The following is a 24893-nucleotide window of genomic DNA, read 5'->3' as shown; positions in this document are numbered from 1 at the left end:
TGATGAGGGCTTCCCAACACCAAACTTAGAGTTTGAATGTGGGGGCTTCTCAACACCAAACTTAGAGTTTGATTGTGGCCTCCCAACACCAAACTTAGAGTTTGATTTTGGGGGTTTTGTTTGACTCTGTATTGAGAAAAGCTTTTCATGCTTCCTCTCCATGGTTGCAGAGGAAGATCCTTGAGTTTTAAACATAAGGTAGTCCCCATTCAATTGAAGGACTAGCTCTCCTCTGTCAACATCAATCACAGCTCCTGCTGTAGCTAGGAAGGGTCTTCCAAGGATGATGTATTCATCCTTATCCTTCCCAATGTCTAGGATTATGAAATCAGCAGGGATGTAAAGGCCTTTAACCTTCACTAACACATCCTCTACCAATCCATAAGCTTGTTTTATTGACTTGTCTGCCATCTCTAACGAGATTCTTGCAGCTTGTACCTCAAAGATCCCCGGTTTCTCCATTACAGAGAGTGGCATAAGATTTATACCTGACCCCAGGTCACACAGAGCCTTCTCAAAAGTCATGGTGCCTATGGTATAGGATATTAAGAATTTACTAGGATCTTGTTTCTTTTAATGTAAAGTTTGCTGAACCCATGTATTTAGTTCACTAATGAGCAAGGGAGGTTCATATTCCCAAGTCTCATTACCAAACAACTTGGCATTCAGCTTCATGATGGCTCCTAGATATTGAGCAACTTGCTCTTCAGTTACATCTTCATCCTCTTCAGAGGAAGAATAGTTCTCAGAGCTCATGAATGGCAGAAGGAAGTTTAATGGAATCCCTATGGTCTCTATATGAGCCTCAGATTCCTTTAGGTCCTCAATAGGGAACTCCTTTCTGTCTGGAGGACGTCCCATGAGGTCTTCCTCATTGGGATTCACGTCCTCCCCTTCCTCTTTGGATTCGGCCATTTTGAATATATCAATGGCCTTGCACTCTCTTTTTGGATTCTCTTCTGTATTGCTTGGGAGAGTAATAGGAGGAGTTTCAGTGACTTTTTTACTCAGCTGGCCCACTTGTGCCTCCAAATTTCTAATGGAGGACCTTATTTCATTCATGAAACTTAAAGTGGCCTTAGATAGATCAGAGTCTATGTTAGCTAAGCTAGAGGGACTCTGCTCAGAATTCTCTATCTGTAGCTGAGAAGATGATGAAAAAGGCTTGCTATTGCTAAACCTGTTTCTTCCATCATTATTAAAGCCTTGTTGGGGCTTTTGTTGGTCCTTCCATGAGAAATTTGGATGATTTCTCCATGAAGGATTATATGTGTTTCCATAGGCTTCACCCATGTAATTCACCTCTACCATTGCAGGGTTCTCAGGATCATAAGCTTCTTCTTCAGAAGATGCTTCTTTAGTACTGTTTGACGCATTTTGCCATCCATTCAGACTCTGAGAAATCATGTTGACTTGCTGAGTCAACATTTTGTTCTGAGCCAATATGGCATTTAGAGCATCAATTTCAAGAACTCCCTTCCTCTGAGGCGTCCCATTATTCACAAGATTCCTTTCAGAAGTGTACATGAACTGGTTATTTGCAACCATGTCAATGAGTTCCTGAGCTTCTGTAGGCATTTTTTTTAGGTGAATAGATCCACCTACAGAATGGTCCAATGACATTTTAGACAATTCAGACAAACCATCATAGAATATATCCTGGATGGTGCATTCTGAAAGCATGTCAGAAGGACACTTTTTGGTCAGTTGCTTATATCTCTCCCAAGCTTCATAGAGGGATTCACCTTCTTTCTGTCTGAAGGTTTGAACATCCACTCTAAGCTTACTCAGCTTTTGAGGAGGAAAGAACTTGGCTAAGAAAGTCTTTAGGTTGAGAGTCCAACCATACTCTAGCTCTATCTCTCATAGCAAAAGGGAAAAGCATAAGCCTGTAGACCTCATGATCAACCCCATTGGTCTTAACAGTATCACAGATCTGCAAGAATTCAGTTAAGAACTGAAAAGGATCTTCTGATGGAAGTCCATAAAACTTACAATTCTGTTCAATCAGAGAAAGTAATTGAGGCTTTAGCTCAAAGTTGTTTGCTCCAATGGCAGGGATTGAGATGCTTCTTCCATAAAAATTGGAAGTAGGTGTAGTATAATCACCAAGCATCCTCCTTGCATTATTGTTGTTGTCATTATTTTCGGCTGGCATCTCCTCTTCTTTTTCGAAAAGTTCTATAAGGTTTTCTCTGGATTGTTGTATTTTAGCTTCTCTTAGTTTCTTCTTCAGAGTCCTTTCAGGTTCAGGATCTGCTTCAACAAGAATGTTCTTGTCCTTGCTCCTGCTCATATGAAAAAGAAGGGAACAAAAAATAATAATAGGGATCCTATTTACCACAGTAGAGAGATTCCTTTATGTAAGTAGAAGAAAATAAGAAGAAAATCTGAACACAGGTAGAGGGGAGAAGAGGGTTCGAATTTTGAGTAGAAGAGAAGTGTTAGTAGATAAATAAATAAATAGAAGAAGATGAGAGAGAGGAGTTTTCAAAAATTAGAGAGTGGAAAGTAGTTAGGTGGTTTTGAAAAAGATAAGAAATAGTAAAACAAACAAAAAGTCAATTAGTTAGTTGAAAAAGATTTGAAAATCAATTTTGAAAAGATAAGGAGTTAGAAAAGATTTTTGAAATTGATTTTGAAAAAAGATATGATTGAAATTTGTTTTGAAAAAGATTTGAAAAGGAAACTAAAAAGATTTGATTTTTTAAATTAAAATTGATTACTTGACTAACAAGAAACTAAAATATATGATTCTAGAATTTAAAGATTGAATCTTTCTTAACAAGAAAGTAACAAGAAACAACTTATTTTAAAAAATTTTGACTAAGTCAACCTAAAAATTTCGAAATTTATGAGTAAGATAAGGAAAATATATTTTTTTATTTTTTAATTTTTAATGAGGAGAGAGAAAAACACTAGTATGACCCAAAACATGAAAATTTTGGATCAAAACCGATGATGCATGCAAGAACACTATGAATGTCAAGATGAACACCAAGAACACTTTGAAGATCATGATGAACATCAATACTTATTTTTGAAAAATTTTCAAGAAAAGAAAACATGCAAGACACCAAACTTAGAAATTTTCAATGTTTAGACACTATGGATAAAAAAATGCATATGAAAAACAACAAAAGACACAAAACAAGAAAATATGAAGATCAAACAAGAAGACTTATCCAGAACTTGAAGATCATGAAGAACACATGCATGAATTTTCGAAAACTTTTTAGAAAATTAAAAAGATGCAATTGACACCAAATTTAAAAAATGACAATAGACTCATACAAGAAACATAAAATATTTTTTATTTTTATGACTTTATTATTTTTGTGGATTTTTCGAAAATAAATTTTGGAAAAACGAAAACAAATAAAAAAATTTTGAAAGATTTTTGAAAACTTTTTGACAAGAATATTACCTAATCTGAGCAACAAGATGAACCGTCAGTTGTCCAAACTCGAACAATCCCCAGCAACGGCGCCAAAAACTTGGTGCACGAAATTGGAAATCACAATTCTTCACAACTTCGCACAACCAACCAGCAAGTGCAGTGGGTCGTCCAAGTTATACCTTACGTGAGTAAGGGTCGATCCCACGGAGATTGTTGGCTTGAAGCAAGTTATGGTTATCTTGTAACTCTTAACTCTTAGTCAGGATATCAATTATAATTATTAGTTGACTTGCAAATGAACAAAAGAGCATGAAATAAATACTTGTTATGCAGTAATGGAGAATATATTGGAGTTTTGGAGATGCTTTGTCTTCTGAATCTCTGCTTTCTTCCTGTATGTTTGGTGGGTCACCGTTGTCAATGGCTACCATCCATCCTCTCAGTGAAAATGGTCCAGGTGCGCTGTCACCGCACGGCTAATCATCTGTCGGTTCTCACTCATGTTAGAATAGGATCCATCGATCCTTTTGCATCTGTCACACGCCCAATACTTATGAGTTTGAAGCTCGTCACAGTCATCCCTTCCCAGATCCTACTCGGAATACCACAGACAAGGTTTAGACTTTCCATATCTCAAGGATGCCGTCCATGGATTCTAGCTTATATCACGAAGACTCTGGTCTCACGGATCTGAATGCTCTGTTGTCAAGAGAGGCAATCAGACTTGTGAGCCAGGAACCCAAGAGATACTTATTCAATCTAAGGTAGAATGGAAGTGGTTGTCAGGCACGCATTCATAGGTTGAGAATGGTGATAAGTGTCACGGATCATCACATTCATCATGGTTAAGTACAAATAAATATCTTAGATAGAAACAAGCGTGTTTGAATGGAAAATAGAAGTAATTGCATTAATTTCATCGAGACACAGCAGAGCTCCTCACCCCCAACAATAGGGTTTAGAGACTCATGCCATCAGAAATACAAAGTTCAGATTTAAAATGTCATCAGGTACAGAATAAATCTCTAAAAGTTGTTTAAATACTAAATTGGTAACCTAGGTTTACAGAAAATGAGTAAACTAAGATAGATAGTGTAGAAATCTACTTCCAGGGCCCACTTGGTGTGTGCTAGGGCTGAGACTTGAGCTTTCCACGTGCCTAAGATGTTTCTGGCGTTTTACTCCAACTCGTAACGTGTTTCTGGCGTTTTACGCCAGAATGGGACATAGAACTGGCGTTCAACGCCAGTTTACGTCGTCTATCTTTGAGCAAAGTATGCACTATTATATATTGCTGGAAAGCCCTGGATGTCTAATTTCCAACGCAATTGAGAGCGCCCCAATTAGACTCATGTAGCTCCAGAAAAAGCATTTCGAGTGCAGAGATGTCAGAATCCAACAGCATCAGCAGTCCTTTTTCAGCCTTCATCAGATTTTTGCTCAGATCCTTCAATTTTAGCTAGAAAATACTTTAAATCATAGAAAAATACACAAAGTCATAGTAAAGTCCAGAAATATAAATTTTGCCTAAAATCTAATAGAAATATACTAAAAATTAACTAAAACATACTAAAAACTACATGAAATTACCCCCAAAAAGCGTATAAAATATTCGCTCATCATTATTCTTTATTGAAGCTTAGTGTTCTGTGTTGAGGAAATGATAAACCACTATTTTATGGTTTATATTGTGCTCAATTGGGTGGTTTTTATCAAATCCTTGCCCACTTATTCATATGATTTGAATGGTTTTACAATTCCTTCCTAGTTTTGTTATGTGATTGAAAACTTGCTTCCTAAAGTCTTTAATTTGTGTATTTTAAGTCTCCTTTATACCATTCAATGCCGTGATCCGTGTGTTAAGTGTTTCAGGCTTTATAGGGCAAGAATGGCTTAGAGGATGGAGAGGAAGCTTACAAAAAAATGGAAGGAACACAAGAAACTAAGGAGATAACCAGCGAGCAGCGACGCGCACGCATGACTCACACGTGCGCACGACATGGAGAAAATTGCAGTGACGCGTGGATTGGAGTTCTGCAATATGACGCGAGCACGTGCTTGACGCAAACGCGTGACACGCCAAAACAACCAGTGACGCGAACGCATGACTGACGCATACGCGTGATATGCGTGATCTGCAGAATCAACAGAAAATGCCGGGGGCGATTTCGGGCCGTGTTTTGACCCAGTTTTTGGCCCAGAAACACAGACTAAAGCAAGGGAACATGCAGAGACTCAACACACATTCTCATTAGCATAGTTTTACTTTTGTTTTGGGAATCTAGAGAAAATTCTGCTTCTTCATTTAAGTTTTCCTCACATTCATAGTTGTAGAGTTTTAGTGCTTTGCTTTCGATATTGAGAAGATTTATTACCTTTGTTGGAGCTTCCTCATTCTAGTTTGTCTCTCTACTATTTACTCTTTTATTGCCCATTGACTCTGTTTAGATAAGTATGTTCATGATTTTGGGATTTATTAATGCAAAGAACCATTTTTCTTTTAATTAAATTTTAGTTATTAGTTATCATGTCTTTCTTTTATTCCTCTCTTAGTTCTGTGAAAGTTATATTCATGATAATGGAGCAGTTTCCTAACTTGATTGGGAGTTGATTAAAAGGAAAATCTTGAGTTGGAATACTCAATTGTTAATATTAATTGGAAGTTGTTGGCTAATTTTTCTGTCTTTGACTCTAATCCCTTCTTAGGAAAGGATTAGGACGCAAGCGATAGGATTAGTTTGAGAGTACTTGACTTTCCTTTATTATATAAGGGATAACTAAGTAGGGTAACAACCCTTTTATTATTACACTTGAGAGAGTTCAACTGGGATAGAACTTCCATTTAACCTTCTCCCGGTCAAGGCTCCTATTTAAATTACATAAATTCTCAATCATTTATTTCTCTATTTCTCAAACTCAAAAATCTCTTGGAAAATCTCTTATTAATAAAATAGCACTCTTTCCGCAACTTGTTGGGAGACGACCTGGGATTCATACTCCCAGTATTTTATTTCTAAATTTTGTGACAACCCCTTCTAAATTGATACGCCGAATCAACATTGGTTAAGAGCTATACTTGCAACGTTGTTTTCTCTATAAACTCTTGATTGGTGATTTTTCCGTACGTCAATTTTTTGCACGGTTGCCGGGGAATTACAACAGTGTGCTAATTTATTGGTTGAAATTTATTTTATTTTGCTACTATGAGCTGTATGTTTCTTTCATTGAATGACGCGTTCGCTACCTGATCTGAGCTTACCCACATTTGATCCTGAGTATGAAAGAACTATTCCACGTACAAGGCAAACTCGGCATCGGTTAGTCCTTCTCTGAGGGCGAATCTAAAACATCATTTAAGGAAGAAATAAGCTCTATTTCTACTGATTTGGTTGATTTACGCACAGAGAACATGGTAGCTCCCAGGAGGATTACTCTCCAAGAAGCAGGAGCTCCGGACTTTACACTACCACCTTTCCAAGTGCGTCATCCAAATCTGGGTGCAGATGTTGAACTGAAGACTGTGCTAATCAATCTACTGCTAAAGTTTCATGGCTTACCTGCTCAAGAGCCTCTCAAGCACCTCAGGGATTTTCAGAAAGCCTGTTCTACTGTCAGGCGTAATGGTGCAACTGAGACTTCTATTTTGCTGGATGCCTTCCCGTTCTCGCTTGAGGAAAAGGCGAGGGAGTGGTACTACACTCATCCTGAAGCAGTTGTTACTAACTGGGACACACTTCGAAGAGAATTCCTAGAAAAATACTTTCCAGCTGAAGTTACTGATAGACTGAGGAAAGAAATTTTAATGATTATTCAAGGCGAATCAAAGACTCTTTACGAGTATTGGGAGCGCTTCAATAATCTCCTAGATGCGCGCCCCCACTACATTATTGACAAGTTGGTGTTGATCAGCTACTTAAAACTAGGCATGAAACCTCAGGACAAGACTACATTAGATGGTGCGAGTAATGGTTCTCTGAAAAAGTACAAGACCACAGAAGAAGCATGGCAACTAATCACCGACTTAGCTGAGTCTGCTCAGAATCACAACACAACAGGAACAACCACCCCAAGGTTGTGGCAGAGGTTTCCTCTGGCAATGAGAATAATGCTCTCACACAATCAATATGTGAGATGACCAACTTACTGAAGCAGATACATCTAGGCCAACAACAACTGGTTCCTCAGAGAGTATGTGGAATATGCGCTGATTATAATCATTACACTGATGAATGTCCACAACTCCAACATGAAGACAACACCGTGGCAGCTACCCACAATTTCTATGACTGCCCGAATCAAGGATACTATCAACAAGGCGGCTACTATAACCAAGGTGGGAACTTTAACCAAGGTTGGAGGGACAACTATAACAAAGGAGGTAGAGACGGCCAATGAAATCAGAGGTGGAATAATATTAACAATCAGCAGAACCGGTATCAGTAGAGTCCTATCTATCAACAGCAGAACCAGAACCAAGCGTACAGAGCACCTTATCTAAGGCAGTCCCAAGCGTCTCAGCAGACCCCTCAGATCACTTATCCCTCTTCATCTTACAATGATAAGTTGCTACACTCTATTGATCAGAGACAGAAGACCATGGAGAACAACCTTACTTATACTTTAAATGGTCTTAACTCTACCTTGCAAGCTCTTGTCTCACAAATTGGATCACTGAATAACTCTAACAACCAGCCTTCAAGCTCCAGTGGAATTCCTTCTCAACCCTTACCCAAACCCAAGGGTAGCATCAATGCCATCACTTTGAGGTTAAGAACCACACTGCCAGAGAGGAATCCTAAGGAGCCAAGACAACTAGAACACACCCCAGCTGAGGACATGCTTGAAGTGGAGGATGTTGAAAAGGAAGATGAAGTACAAGACACGGTTGAAGAAGAAGTAACTCAACCAGAGAATGGAACACCAGAAGGAGCTAAAGCTACCAAAGACGTTACCCCTATCCCATTTTCACACCTTTCAAGAAAGCCCAGAAAGCTGATGGAACTTGACCCAAAAATGGTAAAAATCTTCAAAAAGGTTGAGGTAACTATTCCCCTTTTTGATGTCATTCAACAAGTACCTAAATATGCGAAGTTTCTAAAAGATTTGTGCATACATAAGGATAGGATTAATGAATTAGAAACTATTCCTTTAGGTAGTTCTATATCTACATTAATGGGAGATATACCTGAAAAATGTAGTGATCCAAGTCCATGCATGGTTAATTGTACCATTGGGGATGTAATATTTTCTGACTGCATGTGTGATTTAGGAGCGTGCGTGAGTATTATGTCTTTGTCTATATATAATGCCTTGAGGCTCCCTCCCTTAAAAAGGTTGGCAGCTCATTTTGTGTTAGCAGATAAAAGCATTATTACAGTGGTTGAAATTGTTGAGGATGTGCTAGTGAGCATTAAGGGTCACACATTTCCCATTGACTTCTATATCTTGGAGATGCCCTGATGAGCGGATAATTTATACGCTTTTTGGCATTGTTTTTAGGTAGTTTTTAGTAAGTTCAAGCTACTTTTAGGGATGTTTTCATTAGTTTTTATGTTAAATTCACATTTCTGGACTTTACTATGAGTTTGTGTGTTTTTCTGTGATTTTAGGTAATTTCTGGCTGAAATTGAGGGATTTGAGCAAAACTCTGAAAAAGGCTGACAAAAGGACTGCTGATGCTGCTGGAATCTGACCTCCCTGCACTCGAAATGGATTTTCTGGAGCTACAGAACTTCAATTGGCGCGCACTCAATGGCGTTGGAAAGTAGACATCTAGAGCTTTCCAGCAATATATAATAGTCCATACTTTATTCGGAAATTGACGACGTAACTTGGCGTTGAACGCCAAGTACATGCTGCTATCTGGAGTTAAACGCCAGAAAAACGTCATGATCCGGAGTTGAACGCCCAAAACACGTTATAACTTGGAGTTCAACTCCAAGAAAAGCCTCAGCTCGTGGATAGATCAAGCTCAGCCCAAGCATACACCAAGTGGGCCCCAGAAGTGGATTTATGCATCAATTACTTACTCATGTAAACCCTAGGAGCTAGTTTATTATAAATAGAACATTTAACTATTGTATTAGATGTCTTTTGACCACGTTTCATCTTTGGTCTCAGTTTTGTTTTATTCTTCATCTTAGGAGGCCATTGAGCACATTTTGGGGGGCTGGCCATTCGGCCATGCCTGAACTTTCACTTATGTATTTTCAACGGTGGAGTTTCTGCACACCATTGATTAAGGGTGTGGAGCTCTGCTGTACCTCAAGTTTCAATACAATTACTATTACTTTCTATTCAATTCTCCTTTATTCTTATTCCAAGATATACGTTGCACAACACTTTGATGAATGTGATGATCCGTGACACTCATCATCATTCTCACCTATGAACGCGTGTGACTGACAACCACTTCCGTTCTACCTTAGGCCGGGCGCATATCTCTTAGATTCCCCAACAGAATCTTCGTGGTATAAGTTAGATAGATGGCGGCATTCATGAGGATCTGGAAAGTCTAAACCTTGTCTATGGTATTCCGAGTAGGATTTTGGGATTGAATGACTGTGACGAGCTTCAAACTCCTGAAGGCTGGGCGTGATGACAAACGCAAAAGAATCAATGGATTCTATTCCAACCTGATTGAGAATCGACAGATGATTAGCCGTGCCGTGACAGAGCATTTGGACCATTTTCACTGAGAGGATGGGATGTAGCCATCAACCAAGGGTGATACCTCCAGACGATTAGCCGTGCAGTGACAGCGCATAGGACCATTTTCCCGAGAGGATTAAAAGTAGCCATTGATGATGGTGATGCCCTACATACAGCTTGCCATGGAAAGGAGTAAGAAGGATTGAAGAAAGAGTGAGTAGTGAAGTAGAGTTTCAAGAGGAGCACAGCACCTCCATACGCCTATCTGAAATTTCCACTATTGATTTACATAAGTATTTCTATCCCTTTTTATTTTCTATTTATTATTAATTATTCAAAAATCCATAAACCAATTTTAATCTGCCTAACTGAGATTTACAAGGTGACCATAGCTTGCTTCATACCAACAATCTCTGTGGGATCGACCCTTACTCGCGTAAGGTTTATTACTTGGACGACCCAGTACACTTGCTGGTTAGTTGAACGGAGTTGTGAAAAGAAAGTGCTGAGTTAATGTTTTTGTGCACATACCAAAGAGCTAAAATTGTTGATCACAATTCCGTGCACCATGTTTTTGGCGCCGTTGCCGGGGATTGTTCGAGTATGGACAACTGACGGTTCATCTTGTTGCTCAGATTAGGTAATTTTCTTTTCAAAAATATTTTTCAAAATTTTTCTTTTCTTTTTCGTTTTCTCCAAAAATATTTTCGAAAAAATCAATAAAAATCCAAAAAAACTAGAAAATCATAAAAACCAAAAATATTTTGTGTTTCTTGTTTGAGTCTTGAGTCAATTTTTAAGTTTGGTGTCAATTGCATGCTTTTAAAAATTTTTCTTGCATTTTTCGAAAATCCCATGCATTCATAGTGTTCTTCATGATCTTCAAGTTGTTCTTGATAAGTCATCTTGTTTGATCTTGATGTTTTCTTGTTTTGTGTTGTTTGTTGTTTTTCATATGCATTTTTTGTTTGTTAGAGTCCATGCATTAAAGATTTCTAAGTTTGGTGTCTTGCATGTTTTTTTTGCATCAAAAATTTTTCAAAATTATGTTCTTGATGTTCATCATGATCTTCAAAGTGTTCTTGGTGTTCATCTTGACATTCATAGCATCCTTGCATGCATTCATTGTTTTGATCTAAAAATTTCATGCATTGAGTATTTTTGTTGTTTTTCTCTCTCATAATTAAAAATTCAAAAATCAAAAAATATCTTTTCTTTATTTCCCTCCAAATTTTCGAAATTTTGGGTTGACTTGGTCAAAAATTTTTAAAATTAGTTGTTTCTTACAAGTCAAGTCAAAATTTCAATTTTAAAAATCTTATCTTTTCAACATCTTTTTCAAAAATCATATCTTTTCCATTTTTTTTTCTTATTTTCGAAATTTTTAAAAATTATTTTTTTCAAAAATATTTTTCTTATCTTTTATATCTAATTTTCGAAAATTAGCTAACAATTAATGTGATTGGTTCAAAAATTTGAAGTTTGTTACTTTCTTGTTAAGAAAGGTTCAATCTTTAAGTTCTAGAATCTTATCTTGTAGTTTCTTGTTAGTTAAGTCATTTTAAAAAAATTAAATCTTTTTCAAAATATCTTTTTCTTAAAAATCTTATCTTTTTATCTTATCTTTTTTAAAATTTTATCTTTTTCAAAATTTGATTTCAAAATATCTTATCTAACTTCTTTTCTTCTTATCTTTTTAAAATTTGATTTCAAATCTTTTTCAATCAACTAACTAAATTTTTGTTTGTTTCTTATCTTTTTCAAAACCACCTAACTACTTTTCCCTCTCTAATTTTCGAAAATACCTCTCTCTTTTTCAAAAATTCTTTTTAATTAATTAAGTGTTTCATGTTTTAATTTTAATACCTTTTAATTTTCAAAAATACTAACCCCTTTTTCAAAATTATTTTCGAAATTCCCTTCTCTTTTCTTATTCTATTTAATTATTTAATTACTAACACTTCTCTTCACCTCTCTCCATCTAGATATCCGAATTCCCCCTTCTATTTCTTCTACCCCTTTCTTCTTCTACTAACATAAAGGAATCTCTATACTGTGACATAGAGGATTCCTCTTTCTTTTCTTGTTTTCTTCTCTTTCATATGAGCAGGAACAAGGATAAAGGCACTCTTGTTGAAATTGATCCAGAACCTGAAAGGACCCTGAAGAGAAAATTAAGAGAAGCTAAATTACAACAATCCAGAAACAACCTTTCAGAAATTTTCGAACAAGAGAAGGAGATGGCAGCCGAAAATAATAATAATGCAAGGAGAATGCTTGGTGACTTCACAAAGCCAACGTCCAAGTTTGATGGAAGAAGCATCTCCATTCCTGCCATTGGAGCCAACAACTTTGAGCTGAAACCTCAGCTAGTTGCCTTGATGCAATAAAACTGCAAGTTTTATGGACTTCCATCAGAAGATCCCTATCAGTTTTTAACTGAGTTCTTGCAGATCTGTGAGACTGTAAAGACGAATGGAGTTGATCCTGAAGTCTACAGACTCATGCTTTTCCCTTTTACTGTAAGAGACAGAGCTAGAATATGGTTAGACTCACAATCTAAGGATAGCCTGGACTCCTGGGATAAGCTGGTCACAGCCTTCTTGGATAAATTCTTTCCTCCTCAAAAGCTAAGCAAGCTGAGAGTGGATGTTCAAACCTTCAAATAAAAAGATGGTGAATCCCTCTATGAAGCTTGGGAAAGATACAAGCAGCTGACCAAAAGATGTCCATTTGACATGTTTTCAGAATGGACCATATTGGATATATTCTATTATGGTCTCTCTGAATTTTTTAAAATGTCATTAGATCATTCTGCAGGTGGATCTATTCGCCTAAAGAAAATGCCTGAAGAGGCTCAAGAACTCATTGACATGGTTGCAAATAACCAATTCATGTACACTTCTGAGAGGAATTCCGTGAATAATGGGATACCTCAGAAGAAAGGAGTTCTTGAAATTGATGCTCTGAATGCCATGTTGGCTCAGAACAAAGTGTTGACTCAACAGGTCAACATGATCTCTCAAAATCTGAATGGATGGCAACATGCATCCAACAGTACTAGAAAGGCAGCTTCTGAAGAAGCTTATGATCCTGAGAACCCTGCCATGGCAGAGGTTAATTACATGGGTGAACCTTATGGAAACACCTATAACTCATCATGGAGAAATCATCCAAATTTCTCATGGAAGGATCAACAAAAGCCTCAACAAGGCTTTAACAATGGTGGACGTAATAGGCTGAGCAATAGCAAGCCATATCCATCATCTTCTCAGCAACAGACTGAGAATTCTGAACAAAACACCTCTAATTTAGCCAATCTAGTCTCTGATCTGTCAAAGGCCACTTTCAGTTTCATGAGTGAAACAAGATCCTCCATTAGAAATCTGGAGGCACAAGTGGGCCAGCTGAGTAAGAAAGTTATTGAAACTCCTCCCAGTATTCTCCCAAGCAATACAGAAGAGAATCCTAAAGGAGAATGCAAGGCCATTGATATAATCAATGTGGCCGAATGCACAAGGGAGGAGGAGGACGAAAATCCTAGTGAGGAAGACCTCCTGGGACGTCCCTCAAGCAAGAAGGAGTTTCCTATTAAGGATCCAAAGGAATCTGAGGCTCATATAGAGACCATAAAGATTCCATTAAATCTCCTTCTGCCATTCATGAGCTCTGAAGACTATTCTTCCTCTGAAGAGGATGAAGATGTAACTGGAGAGCAAGTTGCTCAATATTTAGGAGCTATCATGAAGCTAAATGCCAAGTTGTTTGGTAATGAGACTTGAGAAAGTGAACCTCCCTTGCTCATTAGTGAACTGGATACCTGGATTCAGCAAATTCTACCTCAAAAGAAACAAGATCCTGGCAAGTTCTTAATACCTTGTACCATAGGCACCATGACCTTTGAAAAAGCTCTGTGTGATCTGGGGTCAGGGATAAATCTTATGCCACTCTCTGTAATGGAGAAGCTGGGGATCATTGAGGTACAACCTGCCTTGTTCTCATTACAATTGGCTGACAAGTCATTGAGACAAGCTTATGGAATAGTAGAAGACGTGTTAGTAAAGGTTGAAGGCCTTTACATCCCTGCTGATTTCATAATCTTAGACACTAGGAAGGAAGAGGATGACTGCATCATCCTTGGAAGACCTTTCCTAGCCACAGCAGGAGCTGTGATAGATGTCAACAGAGGTGAATTAGTCCTTCAATTGAATGGGGACTACCTTGTGTTTAAGGCACATGGCCATCCCTCTGTGACAAAAGAGAGTAAGCATGAAGAGCTTCTCTCAGTTCAGAGTCAAGAAGAGCCCACACAGTCAAACTCTAAGTTTGGTGTTGTGAGGCCACAACCAAACTCTAAGTTTGGTGTCAAGACCCCATATCCAAACTCTAATTTTGGTGTTGGGACTATACAACATTGACCTGATCACCTTGTGGCTCCATAAGAGCCACTGTCAAGCTATTGATATTAAAGAAGCGCTTGTTGGGAGGCAACCCAATTTTATTTATCTAATTTTTATTTTATTTTATTTTATTGTTATTTTGTGTTTTATTAGGTACATGATCATGTGGAGTCACGAAAAAATCATAAAAATTAAAAACAGAATCAAAAACAGCAGAAGAAAAAATTCGCACCCTGGAGGAAGCACAGGCTGGCGTTCAACGCCAGTAAGATGCATCTGGCCGGCGTTCAACGCCAGAACAGAGCATCATTCTGGCGCTGAATGCCAGAAACAAGCAACATTCTGGCGCTGAACGCCAGAAATGTGCCCAGAAAAGAAAAGCTGGCGCTGAACGCCAATAACAAGCATGAAACTGGCGTTCAACGCCAGAAACATGCTTTACATGGGCGTTGAACGCCCAGAATGTGCACCACACGGCGTTTAAACGCCAGAATAGTGTGCAAAGGCAATTTACATGCCTATTTGGTGCAGGGATGGAATTCCTTGACACCTCAGGACCTGTGGACCCTACAGGATCACCTCAGGATCTGTGGACCCCACAGGATCCCCACCTACCATATTCCCACCTTACCTCCTAATCCTAGTTTTTGTGATTACTCTTCCCCATGTCACACTTTCCCAACACCCTTCACCAATCACCTCAATTCCTCTTCCCAATCACCCCCTTCACCACTCACATCCATCCACTCTTCCCCATAAACCCCACCTACCTTCAAAAATTCAAAACCATTTTCCCACCCATTCCCACCCTAAATGGCCGAATACACACTCCCCCTATCCCTATAAATACCCTTCCATTCTCCTTCATTTTCACACAACACAAACCCCTCTTCTCCCACTTAGCCGAACATACATCTCTCCCTCTCTACCATATTTTCTTCTTCTTCTTCTTCTCTTCTTTCTTCTCTTGCTCGAGGGCGAGCAATATTTTAAGTTTGGTGTGGTAAAAGCATAAGCTTTTTATTTTTCCATTACCATCAATGGCACCTAAGGCCGGAGTATCCTCTAGAAAAGGAAAAGGGAAGACAAAAGCTTCCACCTCCGAGTCATGGGAGATGGAAAGATTCATCTCCAAGAGCCATCAAGACCACTTCTATGATGTTGTGGCAAAGAAGAAGGTGATCCCTGAGGTCCCTTTCAAGCTCAAGAAAAATGAGTATCCGGAGATCCAACATGAAATCCAAAGAAGAGGTTGGGAAGTCCTAACCAACCCCATGCAACAAGTCAGAATCTTAATGGTTCAAAAGTTCTATGCCAATGCATGGATCACTAGGAACCATGATCAAAGTATGAACCCGAGTCCAAAGAATTATCTCACAATGGTTCGGGGGAAATACTTAGATTTTAGTCCGGAAAATGTGAGGTTGGCATTCCACTTGCCCATGATACAAGGAGATGAACGCCCCTACACTAGAAGGGTCAACTTTAATCAAAGGCTGGACCAAGTCCTTATGGACATATGTGTGGAAGGAGCTCAATGGAAGAGAGACTCCAAAGGCAAACCAGTCCAACTAAGAAGACTGGATCTCAAGCCTATAGCTAGAGGATGGTTGGAGTTCATTCAACGCTCCATCATTCCCACTAGCAACCGATCTGAAGTTACTTTGGATTGGGCCATCATGATTCATGGCATCATGATTGGAGAGGAAGTAGAAATTCATGAGGTCATCTCCAATGAAATCTACAAATAGCCGACAAGCCCTCACCCATGGCACGGCTAGCTTTTCCTCACCTTATTTGCCATCTATGTTACTCAGCTGGAGTTATCATAGAAGGAGACATCCTCATTGAAGAGGATAAGCCCATCACCAAGAAGAGGATGGAGCAAGCAAGAGAGACCCTTCACGGTTCTCAAGAGATGCATGAGGAAGCTCATCATCAAGAAATCCCTGAGATGCCTCAAGGGATGCACTTTCCTCCCAACAACTATTGGGAACAACTCAACACCTCCTTAGAAGATTTGAGCCATAATGTTGAACAATTAAGGGTGGAACATCATGAGCACTCCATCATTCTCCATGAAATAAGAGAAGATCAAAGAGCAATGAGGGAGGAGCAACAAAGGCAAGGAAGGGACATAGAAGAGCTTAAGAACATCATTGGTCCTTCAAGAAGAAGACGCCACTAAAGGTGGATTCATTCCTTGTTCTTATTTCTTTCTGCTTTTCGGTTTTTATGTTATGTTTATCTATGTTTTGTGTCTTTATTTCATGATCATTAGTATGTAACTATGTCTTAAAGCTATGAATAAATTCCATTAATCCTTCACCTCTCTTAAACGAAAAATGTGTTAATTCAAAAGAACAAGAAGTACATAAATTTCGAATTTATCATTGAATTTAGTTTAATTATATTGATGTGGTGACAATACTTTTTGTTTTCTGAATGAATGCTTGAACAGTGCATATGTCTTTTGATCTTGTTGTTTATGAATGTTAAAATTTTTGGCTCTTGAAAGAATGATGAACAAAGAGAAATGTTATTGATGATCTGAAAAACCATGAAATTGATTCTTGAAGCAAGAAAAAGCAGTGAAAAGTAAAAAGCTTGCGGAAAAAAAAATGGCAAAAAAAATTAGAAAGAAAAAGAAAAAGCAAGCAGAAAAAGTCAATAGCCCTTAAAACCAAAAGGCAAGGGTAAAAAGGATCCAAGGCTTTGAGCATCAATGGATAGGAGGGCCCAAGGAAATAAAATCCAGGCCTAAGCGGCTAAATCAAGCTGTCCCTAACCATGTGCTTGTGTCATGAAGGTCCGAGTGAAAAGCTTGAGACTGAGTGGTTAAAGTCGTGATCCAAAGCAAAAGAGTGTGCTTAAGAGCTCTGGACACCACTAACTGGGGACTCTAGCAAAGCTGAGTCACAATCTGAAAAGGTTCACCCAGTTATGTGTCTGTGGCATTTATGTATCCGGTCGTAATACTGGAAAACAAAGTGCTTAGGGCCACGGCCAAGACTCATAAGTAGCTGTGTTCAAGAATCAACATGCTTAACTAGGAAAGTCAATAAGACTATCCGAAATTCTAAGTTCCTAGAGAAGCCAATCATTCTAAACTTCAAAGGAAAAAGTGAGATGCCAAAACTGTTCATAAGCAAAAAGCTGCAAGTCCCGCTCATCTAATTAGAATTAATATTCATTGATATTCTGGAATTTATAGTATATTCTCTTCTTTTTATCCTATTTGATTTTCAGTTGCTTGGGGACAAGCAACAATTTAAGTTTGGTGTTGTGATGAGCGGATAATTTATACGCTTTTTGGCATTGTTTTTAGGTAGTTTTTAGTAAGTTCAAGCTACTTTTAGGGATGTTTTCATTAGTTTTTATGTTAAATTCACATTTCTGGACTTTACTATGAGTTTGTGTGTTTTTCTATGATTTCAGGTAATTTCTGGCTGAAATTGAGGGATTTGAGCAAAACTCTGAAAAAGGCTGACAAAAGGACTGCTGATGCTGTTGGAATCTGACCTCCCTGCACTCGAAATAGATTTTCTGGAGCTACAGAACCTCAATTGGCGCGCACTCAACGGCGTTGGAAAGTAGACATCTAGAGCTTTCCAGCAATATATAATAGTCCATACTTTATTCGGAAATTGACGACGTAACTTGGCGTTGAACGCCAAGTACATGCTGCTATCTGGAGTTAAACGCCAGAAAAACGTCATGATCCGGAGTTGAACGCCCAAAACATGTTATAACTTGGAGTTCAACTCCAAGAAAAGCCTCAGCTCGTGGATAGATCAAGCTCAGCCCAAGCATACACCAAGTGGGCGCCGGAAGTGGATTTATGCATCAATTACTTACTCATGTAAACCCTAGGAGCTAGTTTATTATAAATAGAACATTTAACTATTGTATTAGATGTCTTTTGACCACGTTTCATCTTTGGTCTCAGTTTTGTTTTATTCTTCATCTTAGGAGGCCATTGAGCACGTTTTGGGGGGCTGGCCATTCGGCCATGCCTGAACCTTTCACTTATGTATTTTCAACGGTGGAGTTTCTGCACACCATAGATTAAGGGTGTGGAGCTCTGCTGTACCTCAAGTTTCAATACAATTACTATTACTTTCTATTCAATTCTCTTTTATTCTTATTCCAAGATATACGTTGCACAACACTTTGATGAATGTGATGATCCGTGACACTCATCATCATTCTCACCTATGAACGCGTGTGACTGACAACCACTTCCGTTCTACCTTAGGCCGGGCGCATATCTCTTAGATTCCCCAACAGAATCTTCGTGGTATAAGTTAGATAGATGGCGGCATTCATGAGGATTCGGAAAGTCTAAACCTTGTCTATGGTATTCCGAGTAGGATTCTGGGATTGAATGACTGTGACGAGCTTCAAACTCCTGAAGGCTGGGCGTGATGACAAACGCAAAAGAATCAATGGATTCTATTCCAACCTGATTGAGAATCGACAGATGATTAGCCGTGCCGTGACAGAGCATTTGGACCATTTTCACTGAGAGGATGGGATGAAGCCATCAACCAAGGGTGATGCCTCCAGACGATTAGCCGTGCAGTGACAGCGCATAGGACCATTTTCCCGAGAGGATTAAAAGTAGCCATTGATGATGGTGATGCCCTACATGCAGCTTGCCATGGAAAGGAGTAAGAAGGATTGAAGAAAGAGTGAGTAGTGAAGTAGAGTTTCAAGAGGAGCACAGCACCTCCATACGCCTATCTGAAATTTCCACTATTGATTTACATAAGTATTTCTATCCCTTTTTATTTTCTATTTATTATTAATTATTCGAAAATCCATAAACCAATTTTAATCTGCCTAACTGAGATTTACAAGGTGACCATAGCTTGCTTCATACCAACAATCTCTGTGGGATCGACCCTTACTCGCGTAAGGTTTATTACTTGGATGACCCAGTACACTTGCTGGTTAGTTGAACAGAGTTGTGAAAAGAAAGTGCTGAGTTAATGTTTTTGTGCACATACCAAAGAGCTAAAATTGTTGATCACAATTCCGTGCACCATGCCCCAAAATGACTCAGGAAAGCCGTCATCCATCTTGCTCGGAAGACCATTCCTGAAGACCTCAAAGTTCAAGTTGGATGCATTCTCAGGAACCTATTCTTTTGAAATAGATGGCCAAGCAGTAAGCTTCAATCTGAATGAGGCTATGAAGCATCCTCCGGAAGACCATTCCATCTTCCAATGCGACATAATTGATGAGACAGTGGTTGCAGTTCACCAGAAAGCAGTAGAAGAGATTCACATGGAGCAAGGTCCAGGTGTAGGGAACCCCTCTGAACATAATGAGGACATTATGCCATCATCACTGGCTCCAGACGATCTAGTGCCCAGTCAGGAGCAGAAATTGGAGTTAAAACCCCTTCCACCCCACCTCAAGTATGCTTACCTTGAGGACAATCAGAAGCTCCCAGTTATCATTGCAAAGGAACTCACAGCCCAGCAGGAGGAGCAGTTGCTTAGTGTGCTGTGAAGACACAAGAAAGTAATTGGGTGGAGCTTGGCAGATATAGTAGGCATCAGCACTCAAGTTTGTGAGCACAGAATATTCTTAGAAGAGGGAGCAAGGCCTGTTTGCCAACCCTAAAGAAGACTGAATCCCACCATCTTGGAGGTTTTCAAGAAGGAAGTAACCAGACTACTGGAAGCAGATATCGTCTACCCCATCTCAGATAGCGAATGGGTCAGTCCAGTGCAAGTGGTGCCCAAGAAGTCTGGAGTCACAACAGTAAAGAATGAGCAAGGAGAGCTCATAGCAACTAGAGTGTAGAATTCCTGGAGGGTGTGCATTGACTATAGGTTCCTCAACCAAGCCACTCACAAGGATCATTACCCTTTGCCATTTATTGATCAAATACTTGATCGCCTGTCAGGTAAATCCCATTACTACTTTTTAGATGGTTACACAGGCTATTTTCAAATTCATATAGCACATGAGGATCAGGAAAAGACTATTTTTACATGTCCATTTGGGACTTATGCTTACAAGAGAATGCCCTTTGGCTTATGCAATGCACTAGCCACTTTCCAAAGGTGCATGATGAGTCTTTTCTCTGATCTCATTGAGAGCTGTATGGAGGTTTTTATGGATAATTTTAGCGTATACAGTGATTCTTTTAGCCTTTGCTTTGATAGTTTATCTAGAGAATTAGACAGGTATGTTAGATCAAACCTTGTTTTGAATTTTGAAAAGTACCATTTTATGGTAAAACAAGGTATTGTTCTAGGACATGTTATCTCTAATACTGGTATTTTTGTAGATCCAGCAAAGGTAAATGTCATTTCTAGTCTGCCTTACCCCTCCTCCGTGAGGGAAGTCCGTTCGTTCCTTGGTCATATAGGTTTCTACCGGAGATTTATCAAGGACATCAGTTAGGTAGCTTTACCTTTATCTAGACTGCTACAGAAGGATGTTAAGTTTGAACTGAGTAAGGACTGTATGGAAGCGTTTGATAAGCTGAAGATCGCCTTGACTCAAGCTCCAATTGTGCGAGGACCAGATTGGAGTAAGCCCTTTGAGATTATGTGTGACGCCTCCAACCATGCTGTAGGAGCGGCGCTGGCCCAGCACGCAGGTAAGGGCCTTTTCGTAATTGCATATGCTTCGAAGATCTTAGACGCTGCTCAGTCTAATTACACTACCACTGAAAAAGAGCTTTTAGCTATTGTTTTTGCTCTGGATAAATTATGAGCCTATTTACTTGGCACTAAAGTGGTAGTGTACTCAGACCATGCATCCCTCAAATATTTGTTAGCTAAAAAAGAGTCTAAACCAAGGCTGATACGTTGGATACTGTTACTGCAAGAATTTGATTTAGAAATTAAGGATAGGAGTGGTAACCAGAATTTAGTGGCGGACCACTTGAGTCGCCTTGAGCACATTAAGTTGTAAGTATAGTCTCTAAACCAATCACTAATCCTTTCATACAAAAAGTTGTTTGTCACTAAAACAAACCCCTAAATTTATAAACCGAAGTATTCAAACCTTGGGTCGTTCTCCCTAGGAATTACAATAAAGTGTCTTGTTATTGGTTTGAGTTGTTTTGGGGTTTTGATAAGAGGCATGAAAGTAAATGGCGATAAAAATAAACTAACAACTATAAAAGGCTCTTGGCAAGGTATGAAAATTAGAAGTCCTATCCTAGTTATCCTTCTCAATTGTGATGAGAATTGTTCATTGCTACCACTTAGTTAACCCTTACTAGATAAAGGAAATTCAAGTGGATGAATTGACTTGAGCCACAAGTTCTAGCCAACTCCCAAGGAAAGACTAGCTTTAGTGCACTCCAAACCAATTAGCAATCTCTCCAATTGTCAATCAACAAAGGAATTAGATAACTCAAGTGTCACTAATTACTCTACCTAAGCCAAGAGGAACAAAATCTACACTAAAACTAAAAGAGACATTTTAACAAACACATAAAGTGCAATAAAAGTAAACAACATAAATTGCAAGAATTAAAGAGAGATCTAACTACAAAGGCAAGAGATTAACAATGGAAAAGCAAAGAAGAACAATTATTATGAATTACCTCTTATTGAATTGAAAGAATGTAGAGGGAACAATACTAGATCTACAACAAAATATAAGAACAACATAAAGGAAATTACAACAAAAGAGTAGAAGAAGATGAATCTAACAACAAAGAATTGAAAGGTAGAAGTAGAAGAAAGCAAAGATTAAAACCTAGATCTAAGAACTAATCCTAATCCTAATCCTAATTCTAGAGAGAAGTGAGAGCTTCTCTCTCTAGAAACTAACTTCTAGAACTAAACTAAAACTAACTGGTAACTAACATGTGTTTCCCTCTTCACTCCTTGGGTTAAATAGCATCAGAAATGAGTTGGATTGGGCCCACAAGGCTTCTAAAATCGCTGGCCACGTTTTGCTTCAAGTGGACTAGGTGGCAGCAACGGCGCGTGCGCGTACTATGCGCGTGCGCGCCACCATACTTGTAGTAACTATGGCAAATCTTATATCATTTTGAAGCCCCGGATGTTAGCTTTCTAACCCAACTGGAACCGCATCATTTGGACCTCTGTAGCTCAAGTTATGGTTGTTTAAGTGCGAAGAGGTCGGCTTGACAGCTTTCCGGTTCTTTCATTTCTTCATGAGTTCTCCAACTTTTCATGCTTCTTTCTTCATTCCCTTGGTCCAATATTTGCCTCCTAAACCTTAAATCACTTAACAAACATATCAAGGCATCTAATTGAATCAAGGAGAATTAGATTTAGCTATTTTAAGACCTAAAAAGCATGTTTTCACTCTTAAGCACAATTAAAGGAGAAGTTATAAAACCATGCTATTTCAATGGATAAATGTGGGTAAAAGGTTATAAAATTCCCTAAAATCAATACAAGACAAACCGTCAAAACGGGGTTTGTCAACCTCCCCACACTTAAACCAAGCATGTCCTCATGCTTAAGCCAAGAGAGAAGCAAAGGGTATCAACATTTATTCAATGTAAATAAACTATATGCAATTATCTAAATGGATGCAACTAAATGCAAAATGGTTTTACCTACTTGATTAAAAATAAATCATTCCTCCATGTCATACTTGCACAAGTAGGGCCAAGATCATATAACGATTCATGAGTCCTACCAATTCGAATATCAAAATGAAGTTCAAGTAGACTTGCAAGAAGAATGCTCATGAAAGCCGGGAATCAAGGAATTGAGCATCGAACCCTCACCGGAAGTGTTTGCACTCTAGTCGCTCGGTGTTTGGGGTTGATTCACTCAATTCTCCCCTAATCATGCTTTCTGAGATTTGTTTTTCATCTAACAATCAACAATTATTCAATGCACGCATACAATTATCATGAGGTCTTTTCTTTAGGTTGTAATGGGGCTAGGGTTAAGGTAGGATGCATATTTGGTCAAGTGAGCTTGAAGTTTGAATCTTTGATAGGCTTAGACTTCCCACCTAACCTATGACATCCTATATTCTAACCTAACTACCCATTCTTCATTTTTCCACATACTCATGCATTCTCTTTTCATTTCACAACACATATGCATTGACTTTTATTTGAGCTTTACTTTGGGGCATTTTGTCCCCTTTTTATTGTTTTTTTTCTTTTTCTTTCTTTTCTATTTTTTTTTTATATTTTTTTTCCATATTATTTTTCTTTTCTTTTTCTTTTGTTTTTTTTTTCTCATCATTTTTTTATATACAAGAGGATCAATGCATAAGGTCTATACATTTGATCAATACACGAGCATGTACCTCAATTCCCAATATTTTCAATAATAATACAAAACTACCCTTTTATTCACCCAATGTCCCAAGGTTCCCACACTTGAATGATACTCACACACACTAGCCTAAGCCAATCAAAGATCCAAATTAAGGACATTTATTGTTTTCCGCTTTAAGCTTGTAATGTGCTAAAATTAAGAACAAGTGGGTTAAGCGTAGGCTCAAATTGGCTAACAATGGGTGATAAAAGGTAAGGCTTTTTGGGTAAGTGAGCTAAATGAAATGATGGCCTCAATCATATAAATGCATGAATACACAAAATAATGGACATAAAGAATCAAACAAATCGAAGATTACAATCATAGGAAGAGAATAATGCACACAAGAAGGAAAAATAAGTGGTTATAAGATGTAACCACACCATTAGGCTCAAATCTCACTTGCTTGTGTTCTTAGCTCAAAACCATGTTCCAAAATACATTCTTTCAAGCAAGTTTAACAAAAATATTTTTCAAATTGGTAGGTTGCCCTAAAATGGTTTCTTGGGAAAGAAATCATCACTCTAACCAAGTAGTCCTAATAAGAAGAAGGTAGTAAAATATGTACAAATTCTAACTAACATGCAACCTATCATGCAATGCAATAACTAATCTAACAAAGAAAACTAAGAATTGGTGTTGAAAAGGAAATTGTTACCCATGGAGATTGGTCGAACGACCTCCCCACACTTGAAGATTGCACCGTCCTCGGTGCATGCAAAGAAGAGCAAGGTGGACGGGTTGCTACAATTGATGAGCTCCTTCAAAAGGTTGTGCGGATGACTTGTTTGTTGCCCCCTTTGAAAGCTTTTCCTTTCTCCCTCCTTGGTGGCCAACCTAAAAGGATAGAAAAGGAAAGGAATATTAGGCCTATAACAAAGATATCGAAGCAAATAGAACATAGGCGGGGGCGAATGCCAAATAAAGGTATGGTTCTCTACTACATGGTAGCTACAACATGTAAAAGAGAAAACAATATAAGCCAATGGCATATTAACTAATACTTGATGCAAGAGTAAGGTTAAAGCATGAAGAGCATGATGAGCAACAAGCGCGAACAAGAGAAAGTGGGCCATGAAAGACAATATAAGGTCATATCAATGCACAAAGAATGCATAAAAGATTGAGCATTGATTTGAAGAGAAACATCAC

The 24893-nt window shown here is 38.5% G+C and overlaps 1 non-coding gene across 1 annotated transcript; it reads left to right on the top strand.

Moving 5' to 3' along the window:
* The first annotated feature begins 1677 nt into the window (after positions 1–1677).
* LOC130937668 (small nucleolar RNA R71) lies at positions 1678–1785 on the top strand. The gene has a single exon (XR_009068875.1). It is a non-coding gene; the product is annotated as a small nucleolar RNA R71 (small nucleolar RNA).
* The last annotated feature ends 23108 nt before the right edge of the window (positions 1786–24893 follow it).

This window comes from Arachis stenosperma, chromosome 6 (assembly GCF_014773155.1).
Source record: "Arachis stenosperma cultivar V10309 chromosome 6, arast.V10309.gnm1.PFL2, whole genome shotgun sequence".
NCBI lineage: Eukaryota > Viridiplantae > Streptophyta > Magnoliopsida > Fabales > Fabaceae > Arachis > Arachis stenosperma.
The sequence above is the reverse complement of the archived record's forward strand: the minus strand, read 5'-3'. Positions and strand labels throughout refer to the sequence as shown.